The sequence below is a fragment of the Mobula birostris genome, chromosome 13 (assembly GCF_030028105.1).
Source record: "Mobula birostris isolate sMobBir1 chromosome 13, sMobBir1.hap1, whole genome shotgun sequence".
Classification (NCBI taxonomy): Eukaryota; Metazoa; Chordata; class Chondrichthyes; order Myliobatiformes; family Myliobatidae; genus Mobula; species Mobula birostris.
Window position 1 is genome coordinate 15,120,305 of NC_092382.1, and position 11,405 is coordinate 15,131,709.

The 11,405-nt window shown below is 45.9% G+C and overlaps 1 protein-coding gene and 1 pseudogene across 3 annotated transcripts in view; one reads left to right on the plus strand and one right to left on the minus strand.

Moving 5' to 3' along the window:
- Positions 1-11,405, minus strand: part of LOC140207820 (uncharacterized) — a 433,432-nt pseudogene that overhangs the window by 365,915 nt on the left and 56,112 nt on the right.
- Positions 1-11,405, plus strand: part of LOC140208434 (uncharacterized) — an 18,710-nt gene continuing 7,305 nt past the window's right edge. The window contains exons 1-2 of one of the 3 annotated variants that reach the window (XM_072277111.1): positions 1-22; positions 5,222-5,384. The gene's annotated coding sequence lies outside the window, so the exon portion shown is untranslated. Of the gene's footprint in view, positions 23-2,623; positions 2,769-5,217; positions 5,385-11,405 lie in introns of those variants that run through there. The other 2 variants (XM_072277109.1, XM_072277110.1) reach the window with 2 other exon arrangements.

An 11,405-nucleotide genomic window follows, 5' to 3' on the forward strand; every position in this document is an offset into this window, starting at 1 on the left:
GAGTCTGATGTGTCGCTGAGAGGTAGGAGGAGACCGCTCGGCCCGTCGGTTTGATGCCGGTTCCCCGGGGAGGGAGAGGATGAAGACGGTGAGAGAGGGGGCGGACAGGATGTTTGTCCCGGTGGGGACAGGAGGGGCTCATCTGTGGAAATGTCTGAGCCCACGGTGGTGGCGATTCACCACATTGGGGGGCAAACACCGGCAGACTGTTGCCCTGCAAGCGGGGCCAATGGTCCGGGCAAAGTGACAATTATTTGTGTTTTGTTGAGACTGTACCGGGAATATGGTGTAAAATCCCGGTCCCCACACTAACACGGGTCACACAGACCAAAGAACAAACTGCCGGAGGAACTCAGTGGGTCGGGCAGCATCTGTGGAGGGAAATGGACCGTCAACATTTCGGGCCGAGACCCTCCCTCTGGACTGAGAGTGGACGGGAAATAGTCCGAGAAAAGAGGTGAGGGGTGGGGATGGGGCAAGAGCTGGGGAGTGAGAGGTGGATCCAGGTGAGGGGGAGGTGGGAAGGTGGAAATAGTGACGGGGGTGGGAGGTGAGTGGTTGGGGCAACACGGGGCTGCAGAAGATGGAAATTAATTCCATAGAGGATTAACAAAGAGGTTGGAGAGTATTTGTTATAGAGAGTGCAATGAAGATTCACCAGACTGATCCCTGAAGTGGTGGGGTCATCATATGAAGAAAGATCAAATGTGATAACCCTTTCATTTAGAGAATCGAGGACTGAGAGGTGAACACATTGAAATGCACAACATTATTATCGGTTGAACCAGGGATCCCAGTCTCTGAAAAAGGGGGTGGACTGTCCGGGAAATGTTTCCATTCTGAGGGTGGTGAATGTCTGTAAATCCCCACCACAGAGGGGGTTAAAATCTATTGCTATGAATTAGGTTCTGTTGCTGCCACAGAGACAACAAATTACATGACATCTGCCGGTGCTATTAAACCTGATTCTGATAAATGGTCTGGGAGACCCACCACCGGTCACCTGATCCTAGTTACCGCAGATGGTAATGTGAGATTGAAGCCTTTTCTATTTATTTGTGTTCCTCAGTTCAGTTAAGTTTTCCTCTGTGGTTCCAAAGCAGAACCTCAGACTGTCTAATATTTCCACACAATTAAAATGGGGAATTTGTTTATTCTTATCACGTACTGAGCTACAGTGAAAATCTTGCTCGACCTACCTCCACACAGATCAATACATTACAACAGTACATTGAGCTGATATACGACAAAACAATAACTGTAACAAACCATTATGGCTGCAGAGAAAGTGCAGTGCAGATAGATATATGGGGCAGGGTCACGTCGAGTTACATTGTGAGGTCGAGTCCATTTTATTGGACTGGAGACCATTCATTTGGCTGACTACCGCAGACAGGAAGCTGTCCATGAGCCTGGTGGTAAGCACTTCAAGGCTTTTGTACCTCTTCTCCGGTGGGGGGGTTGGGTGTTTCTCTGTCCCTGTACCTTCTCGTACTTGTGCACTTGGGAATAAATTCAACAGGACCTGAGAAAACTCAGTGAGATTTGATTAGTGATGATCATCTTGGCAGCTCGGTAGGTCGAATGTAAAGAGACAGTACACTGTTAAATGTAAAGAGACAGTACACTGTTGAATGAAAGTCCCTGAACAGTGTCGATGAGCAGAGGGATTTGGATCCAAGTTCACAGCTCCCTGAAAGAGACTGCACAGATTGATCCGGTGGTTAAGAGAGCTGTAACGAGAGGCTGGACAAACGTGTTGTTTTCTCCAGAGCGGCGCAGGCTGGGGTGAGACTGGATGGACATTTATAAGATTAAAAGAGGAATAGATAGAGCGGACAGGCGATATACTTTTCCTGGGGGTTGAAATGTCTAATATATTTAAGGTGAGAGGAGATGTGAGGGACAAGTGTTACGAGATCGCAGGTTTCTTTTGCTCTGGGTGTCACTTTAAGAGAGGCTGCAGGAGGCGGGAGTATGACGTCAGCCACTGACTGCTGGAGCTCTCAGTCTCAGAGAGAGAGAGACAGAGAGAGGGAGGGGGGAGACACACACACACACACACACACACACACACACACACACACACACACACACACACACACACACACACACACACACACACACACACACTTTGGAATACGGTTCGACGGCTGACAATCTTCTGTGATTTGTATTTCGTTTTCCCAGCGCGGAACCTGTGAAGTTCTTTCTGATTACTTCCTCGTTGCATTTTAATGTGGATTTACAAATTTCCCCATTCCGTGGAAAACTGAAACTTGCCATTTTGAAACTTTCAGAACTGTTCCTAAACTTGACATTTTTGCAGCCACAAAAGCATAACACTGTTAACTTCTGTTTAGAAGAGTAGTTTGTTTAATTGTCTCTATACTAATACAGATAGTAGTTTATACTAATACAGACTGAGTTTGTGGTCTATCGCTGCCGGTACATAACACAGAGTGGCGGGCGGGTCGCTGGAGTCTCTCCCTGGGTTGTGGGGGACCCAGCGGTCACGTGATCCCGTTCGCCCCGCCCATTTAACCGCAGACGGGCAGCAGCAGCGTGTCTGTTCCCGAGGCCCCGCCCTCCGGAGACGCAATAATCTCTCCGCGCATGCTCACTGTCGCCAGACGGACGGTGTTTGCCTTTCCGCTCAGTGCTGAAGCGGGTTGTCTGCGGGATCGGGAAGGGACGATCGCCTCCCAGGTCGGGGAGCCGGGGGTCGGGATCACTGTCTGCGGGCCGAAGATATCACTTTCCCATCGGTGAGTATTGAGACCGATCCCGAGCGGGGAGATCTGATGTTGACCGTCAGCCCCGAACTGCGGGCCAATTACTCATTTAGTACCCAGTTATCTGGGCTCGTCAGAAACGTGTCGACTTCACTTAATCTGCATTGAACGACCCAAACCAGGAGCCCAGGCTGTCTATTTCCGCAGAATTGAAATGGAAGTCCCGCCAACTGGTCACGTGAGGCTAGTTAGCCCCGCCCTCCGTTTTGTGACGCAAGATCACGTGGTGTGTGTTTATACTCCCCGGTGGGTAGTGATGCTTCCTCCACGTTGTGTTGGGGAAATGTAATGTTGACCACTGAGTCCTGTTAACTTCCCCCAACTCACCTCGCTTCCTGAGGCTCCTTGCATTTGTCCTTGAGCTTTATGGCTGTTGTCTTCTCCCTGACTGGTGTGGGTGAGAACGGAGAACGTCCCAGGTTGTGGGGATCTTTCATTTCACTGCCTGTTTTACGGAGGGACTGGGAAGTCTAAGGGGAAGAATGGTTTCTGTGATGTGCTGATCTGTATCCAAAGGTCTCTGCAGTTCCTCACAGTCACGGGTCACTCGGTGGAAATCAAGCAGAATCTCAAGTTGCTGGAGATCTGCACTAAAAACTGAAAATGTTTGAAGTCATTCTGATGAAACGTTATCAACCTAAATTGTAAAGTTTGTTCCTGTCCCCACAGCTGTTCCTTCCCTGCTGAGTGTTTCTGGTAATTCCAGTTTCCTTTTATTACATTCACCCTGGACTGGTTTATATTTACTGAAATAAACCTGGTTTCACTTGGAAATGGAAATGGCTCGTTTTGTGATCGTAGTGTTATGTGGTCGGCAACTGTGAATATAGAATTGAGTTAGGTTTTATAAACAAACTTAAACATGTATTTAACTCTGCTCAACAATAGTGAAAAGTAAACTAACGACTAACTTACATTAACTGTAAGTGGTAAATTCGAACACAGTCTTAAAGTGGTAAATTTGAAAGTCCAAGGAGATTTACAAAGTCAATAAGGAGAGACTTCTTTGGAAACAGATTTCTTCGAAGACGTGACGTTTCTGCTGATTCTGTCCAAAGGATTCACGACAAAGGAAGTAAAACGGCTTAAAGGAACTGACCTTTTTCTGGATGGGGAACACCGCACAAACTTTTCCTGAGCTTGCAGGGGTTACCTCAGATGCAGATCACTAATTCTGAACGAAGATTCAATAAGGTTGATCCTTTATGAAACTGCCAAACGACAGCAACTTTACTCAATCCTTTGGGTTCCTGTAGTTTGGTAAAGGTCTTCACTCTCCGACACTAGACTGCAAAGGTAAACAAACAAAACCTGGCAGCGATTGGCGAAACTGCCAGCACAACGGTTTTACCTTAAAATTGAAAGTAAAACTTTGCTTTGAAACAGAACTACGTCATGAGATGATTACGCAGCAAAACTAACTGACAAACTAACTCCATAACAACAGGGGTTTCCCCATGTATACCTGTTGGAACAGGTCATCACATGACCTCACACTGGCAGGAAAATTACTTGACCCCACCATCACAACGCAATTACATCATGCTCACAAGATACTCCATTACATCATGCTCACAAGATACTCCATTACATCGTGGTCATAAGACAGTCACAAGATACCCACAAGATATGTAACAGTAGAACAGTAAAGAAAGCACAACATTTCCCCGTAAATTATCCTGGTACCAATTTGTCTATTATTCCTGGAAATGTGTATGTACAGTTGTTCCAAACAAGGTTTACAAGAATAATCTCAGGAATGATCGGCATTATGTATGAGGAGCATTTGATGGTTCTGGTCCTGTGCTCTATGGAGTTCAGAGGGACGATGGGGGTGGTGGAGGGATGTATGGTCAAGTAAACCTCCCGAATGCTGAAAAGCCTGGATACAGTGGACATGGAGAGGATGTTTCCATTAGACGGAGAGTCTGTGATCTGACAGCACAGTCTCAGAATAAAGATGCTTCCCTTTAAAACTGACATGAAAAAAATTTTTTGGCCAAAAGATGTCTGATCTGTGGAATTTGTTGCCGCAGAGGTTGGTTGAGGCTGCCATTTGGGTATATTTATGACAGAGATTAACATATTCATGATCGCTAAATAGCTTCAGGGTTACAGGAGGAAGGCAGGAATATGGTGTTGGAATAAAAATCAGCCATGGTTGAGTGGTGGGGCAGACCAGATGGATCGAATCACTTAATTCTGTTCCTGTGTCTTATGTCTTACCATGACTGAATGATGGGTTGTTCTTATCCCACATCATTTTGTGACGTGTGAGGGACAATAATAGATTGTTCACTGAGATCATTATATCTGCCTTCAATGTTTAAATTTCAGTGAGTTTTGTTCTTAGTAACATTAAGCAGAAATGTTTGTTTCTCCTTTTTATTGTTAATGTGCTTCATTGTTTTTCACGTTAAAGTTAGACCTGCGCTGAGAGATTTATTGGAAGAAAAACCCCAACTGGAAGCAAAGCACAACTGAAGACAAGGGAACAGCAACAAGTGAACCAGCCTGAGGATTGAGAGCATCAACGGAGAGAATCCATCTGACTCGGAGATTCCAGTGATTCAGTCAGGAGAAAGTTTGGTGAGTCTTATTTACTCAAACACTGGTCCTTTAGACATTACATACCTGTACAAATGAAGGTAGGAAATAGTTGGAGTGAGACTAAATGTACCCAGAAGAACCTGTTATGCCTCTGTCAGACCCAGTTGCAATCACTCCAGGTCTGGTGATGTGCTTCCAGCAGCCCAGCCCTTTAAAACCACTCCCAGTCTGTGGAAGTTGAATCCGGATAAAGTCACTCAGAGACCGTAGAAGTACCAACTCTTTATTCCAAGCACCCAGGGTTACTCAGTTAGTCGCTCAAACAGGAACAGTCCATGACTGTTCCTGCCCAATCCACTAACTGACTAACAATTCCCCTTACACCACAGATATATCCGTCCAGATACCCCCTACACAAGGCAGGCTGGAGCCAAAGTTATTTACTACATGACAGCCCCTAAAGACAAGTTACAAAATAGTCATAATGGCTTACACACATAGAACAGACTGAAGCTGTCCTATCTCTGTGCATGAGTGCACAGGGAGATAAGCATCCTGAAACCCCAGCTAGCCACCCTCAAGAAGAAATATGGCTCAGCGTGGCTCAGCACATCTGTTGATCATCAGCAGTTTCTTTCAGAAAAACAGGCTGCTATTGTTTAACAACGTGTTAACCCTTTTATATACTTTATCATTCCTTCCTTTTGATCATTACATGATCAACAAAGCAGTAATTTTTTACACAGAAAACTACTGAGTACAGCGTTGACTTATCAGTGAGCCCTCTCAAAGACCTAAACACCAGGGAACCACAGAACACCGCTATCAGCCAATACATTTTCCTTTAGTCTGAGAGAGTACTTCTACTCATTTCCTTCAGTAATAAATTTGTAGTCTGTTTGATGTATCCACCAAGATTGCCCCTTCAGCTTCACAGCCGTGGGAGTGATCAGTAACACCTGATATGGTCCTCTCCACTGAAATCCGAGATTCCCTCGATCCCAGTTCTTGATCAGGACAAAAGTCCCAGGTTCTATGGTGGCATAGTCACTCCTCTCTGGGGGGCAGTTCTCTTCCTTGTAAGTCTGTCGTACCTGTGAATGTAATGTTTGGAGAATTTTGGTTAGTTTGCATATATATTTCCCTATCCCTTTCCCTCGGGTATGCATATCGAATTTTGCTGGTAGACTTTCTGTGAGAAATGGTACACCAGGTCTTGGTCCCCAGTGTGTCCTCATGGGCCATCCATAAATGATTTCAGCTGGTGACAACCCTGTTTTCCCCTGTGGGGTAACCCTCATGTGGAATAGGGCTAACGGTGGGACCTTCAACCAAGTGAGTCCAGTCTCCGCTGTTAGTTTGGCCAATTTACTCTTCAGAGTGGCTCTCTCCACTATGCCAGTGGCCCGTGGGTTGTGTGCACAGTGGAATTGTTGCTTCATAGCTAGTTCATTACATACCCCATCATTTACTTTCACAACAAAGTGTGGGCCATTGTCAGAGCTTAGCATCTTTGGCAGGCCGTACCTGTGAATTATTTCCCATAATAATACCTTCACAACAGTCAAAGCAGTATTATTGGTAGTTGGAATAGCTTCAGTCCAGCTACTAAATGCATCTATAATAACTAAGCACTATCTAAAGCAATGTACTCTAGGCAATTCAATAAAATCAACTTTTAGACACAAAGAAGGTTCACCTGTTAAGGGAGTCATACCCGGTGTGCAGGGTACAGGTTACCAATGATTCCCTCCTTTCCCAGGTGTCTACAATCATGTATATAATCAACCAATATTGGTAAAAACTGTGTAGGAACACAAACCTGTCCCGCTGGGGTGATCCAAAAACTTAGGTCGGGGACTTTCTGGCACCCCATCTGGGACCACAGTTTGCGCTCCTCCTCGGAGGTGCCCCCCTGAAAAGTATATACCTCCCGCATGTCTGGCAAACCTGTTCTGCTTCAGTCACAGAAGGTTGCCTGACGGGAACCCGAGGGGACTACAACTACTGAGGATTGTGCCACACTTTTTGCTGTCTTAGCTGCTAAAGTATTGCCTTTAGTGACCCGGTTGGACATGTGGGTGTGGGCCGCACATTTATTAATAGCCAAAACTCGAGCTAGCCATAGAGCGGTGAGTAAGTTGTTTACAAAGGTGGCATTACTAATGGGGTGGCCAAAAGAAGTTAGGAATCCCCGATGTTCCCAGAGAGCCCAGCAGTCATGCAGAACTCCAAATGCATAATGGGGATCTGTGTAAATGTTCACAATCTTGTCTGTTGCTAGGATACAGGCACGAGTCAGAGCAAACAGCTCAGCCTTCTGGGCGGAGACAGCCGCTTCAAAAGAGGCCTGCTCAACTATTTCATTGTCCATCACTATTGCATAGCCAGAATATTGTTTTCCTGCTGGATCCACAAAAGAGCTTCCTTCCTCATAAAATGTTGCCTCGGGCTTGAGGGGGTATTGCAAAATGGATGGGAGAGTCTGTCCTTCTTTCACGGTGATCTGGACAGGGGGGCAGTTGGTGCGGCCAACGTCATGGCCTGAAATTGCTTAGAGATGGGGTACAGCGTCTTGGGTTCAGTCAATATTAAAAGAATGTCGTACTAAATGTCCCGTCTTCACCTCAGAATCCTTCCAGTATCGCAGATGGCCCGCGGGCAAATCTTGCCAATTTCCCTTCGCGTTGGAGGCTTGTTTCGTCAGGGTGTAGGCAATGAACCCGAGGCTCTTTGCTTGAACCCAGGGCAAACCCTAACGGTGGTATGGGGAACCACCAGTCCTGTCTGTCGCCTAAGGTAATCTGGAACTTCAGCCTGTGATGCACTGCCCTCTCTTCCTTTAACCTCTCCAATCACCGTGACTAGGAACTACTGTCCCTCGAGGGGTGAATAATATTGGCTTTCCTCAGTTGAGCACCCCAGGCACAGAGTCACATGAGGGTCGACCACTGGCAGTGGGGGTTCAAATGCAGTGGAGTCCAGATTAAGTGCCCAACACTGGGGGGGTCAGTAACTGAGGAAGCTGCCAGTTGTTCACTAGCCCCAGGGTGGCACCCTTGTCTGTGCATAGAATCTTGACTTCCAATGGACAGAGCAAGTCTCTCCCTGCTAGATTACACCCCAGACTGGTGGTGTCTGTAAATGAAACCTCGCACTGAGTCCCCCTGCAGTTCCACCTGCAGTGGTTGAGTATGTGAATATGTACGTTCCTTGCCTTCGAACCCAGCCAGAGTGATTGTAGTGTCTGATAGCTGGAATCCCTTTTCATTCCTGATTTCCTGATTGAGAGTGGTTGTGATTGCCCCCATATCAATCATAAATGGAATTGGAATTCCAGCAACTAGCAATATTACATTGTCAGGCCAATCCATATTATTTGTTTCAATCATGTTGGCTAACTTCGTTGGTAAGCATTGGAGCAGTAGGCATTAAACTGGCGGGTGGGGGGATGGATTCCCATCATTAAAAGCTTGGTCTCCTGTGAACTTGCCGTAGCAGGCCACACATTGCTCCCAATAGTCTGGTCCTGATTCCCCAGGCTTAGGTTTGCATTCAAGTACTTTAGTGATGTTTACAGGTTGCTGGAGAGCCCTTTCCAAGGCTTGAATAATCTGGTCTGTCTGTTCATTCTCATTGTGGTTTCCCACCTGTAACTCCTGATAGGTTTGGTATCTCAATTCTGCTTTCCATTTCTGCCCCTCATTAGCTGGGAGAATCACGTAGCAGAGACCGAATGAATCTTCCCGGGTCACATTAAACATGTGTGTAGTACTGCAGACATACTGAGCAAACTGTGCTGGTTTTTCTTTTCTATCTGGGGCTGAATCATGATCATTATCATTTCCTGAGGCTTCCAGGGTGCATACACAGGAATCACTGAGGACTGTCCCTCCTCCTGCTCGTGGATTAGGCAGCATTTGGGTCGGCAATCGTCTTCATGGAGCCATTAACTCTGGGGTTTTATTGGATTCTTCCCTCCCTCTCTCGGAATAATCCTTGGTATTCCCGTTCTGGATCTCAGGATATAGAGAGCCTCCCCTTCCCTGCCGCCGCTGTTTGACCCGAGCGGCCACCGTATCTGAGTACTGGGAGGATTGGGGTTCAGGAGCACTGGGTGCACTTGGCCCTTGGTAAGGTGGGAGGTGCCCACTCCTCATCACGGTCACTGTCCTGACACAGGGTCAGTATGCCAGACATGGGTTCCGGATCCCTTGTTTCCCAAACAGTTCGAACTTCAGACTGACGTTCCTGCCCTTCTCTCCTACCTAGGCCACCCTTGGTTTGCTTATGTTGTTTTTCCTGCTCTCGTTTTCGGTGCCCATCCACCCATTCACGCTCTGCTTTTAGCGTCTCCCAACCTTTGGCGTTCCTTCTGCAGTACATACCTCGATCCCTTTGTCACATGCATTATTCCTCCAACTTGCTAATAATATACTGTTCCACTTTACATCTGCCTTTTCCTTCCACCCCCTTTTCAACAATTTCCACTTCTTCCCACTGTTCTTTTTCCATATCAAATTTACTGCTTATTCTCATGAGGTAATATCCCACCACAGTCTGCTTGGCACTCCCTATATTCGGATCCTGTTCGTGACGCCAAATGTTCAAGTTGTATCTGAATAAAACTTGGGAGACCAGCTTCTTATCATCACCGCAGTTTATAGCGCATTCTCCTGCAGGAGTTTGAGACCCAGTCGTCAAAGGGAAGGCACGTAAGCACTGTCACCATCTGACAAGTGGACTGACTTAGTCAGGTTACAGCCGTATATTTATACACAGTAAGTCCCATACATTACTATTGCAAGATGTTATTTGAACTGGTACACCCACCAAGTCTGTTGGTGCAAAACTTAATTACTTAAATAAGAGTGTTCGCTAAATCAAGGTTTTAATTACAGACAGATGTACTGTCCAGTCCTTATCAGTTAATCCCTTTGCAAGGCTCTGATTTAATTACAGACAGATGTTGATTCCTGTCCTTATTGGTGAGTCCTCCTCTCTTTACTCAAACGAGGGTACAAGGTATAATGTATCAACTAATGAGGGTACAATGTATAATGTTATCAGCTCTCAGTGTGTCTCCCCGCAAGCCACAGAGAACTGGCAATGAACCTGTCTTTGCTAACTGCTGATGACAGAGTTTACTTCAGTTCAAAAATTCCTATTCAGTCCCAATTATTCTTTTAACCAGAGATTACACAGGTTCAAAATAATTTTTTATATATATCCTCAATTCCTCATGAGGGTTCAGGGGAAATATTTATGTACAATATAGAAACTGGTGTTACTTGTGTGTATTGTGGCCATGCAAAAGTTGCTGGAGAATTTACAAGTGGGAAGAAGTGGAGTGATATCTGGAAATCTGACTTTTTAAAGTGTAATTTAGCAAGCAAAACACATATGGACAATGTGCAAAAGCTTTGGTGAGAAAATCCTTCATTTCCCATTACAGGACTGCTACATAGTCTGTGTGAGAGTGCAGATGAACTCGATCGAAGCCAGGGGGGATCAAAGTTCTTACTGACAGTGATTTGCTAGCTGTTAAAATGAATACCTCTCTATATAAGATTCACTGTGCAGATGTTGTCACTGGTTAAAAAAAATACACAGTACAAGATTTATGTGCACACTGGTAATTACAAATTAGAGGGGACATTGGTGGGAGGGTGGGGAGACCTCCAGTGTCCTTGATGCCCTCACCTACAAGATGTACATCCAGCTGCAGCTTGTAACCATCGTACCATAGAACATTACAGTACAGAAATAGGCCTTTTGGCCCTCCTTTGCTGTGCCGAACCATTTTTCTGCCTAGTCCCACTGACCTGCATACAGACCATATCCCTCCATACACCTGCTATCCATGTATCTGTACAACTTATTCTTAAATGTTAAAAAAGAACCCGCATTTACCACTTCATCTGGCAGCTCATTCCACAATCCCACCACTCTCTGTGTGAAGAAGCCCGCACTAATGTTCCCTTTAAACTTTCCCCTTTCACCCTCAACCCATGTCCTCTGTTTTTTTCTCCCCTTGCCTCAGTGGAAAAAGCCTGCTTG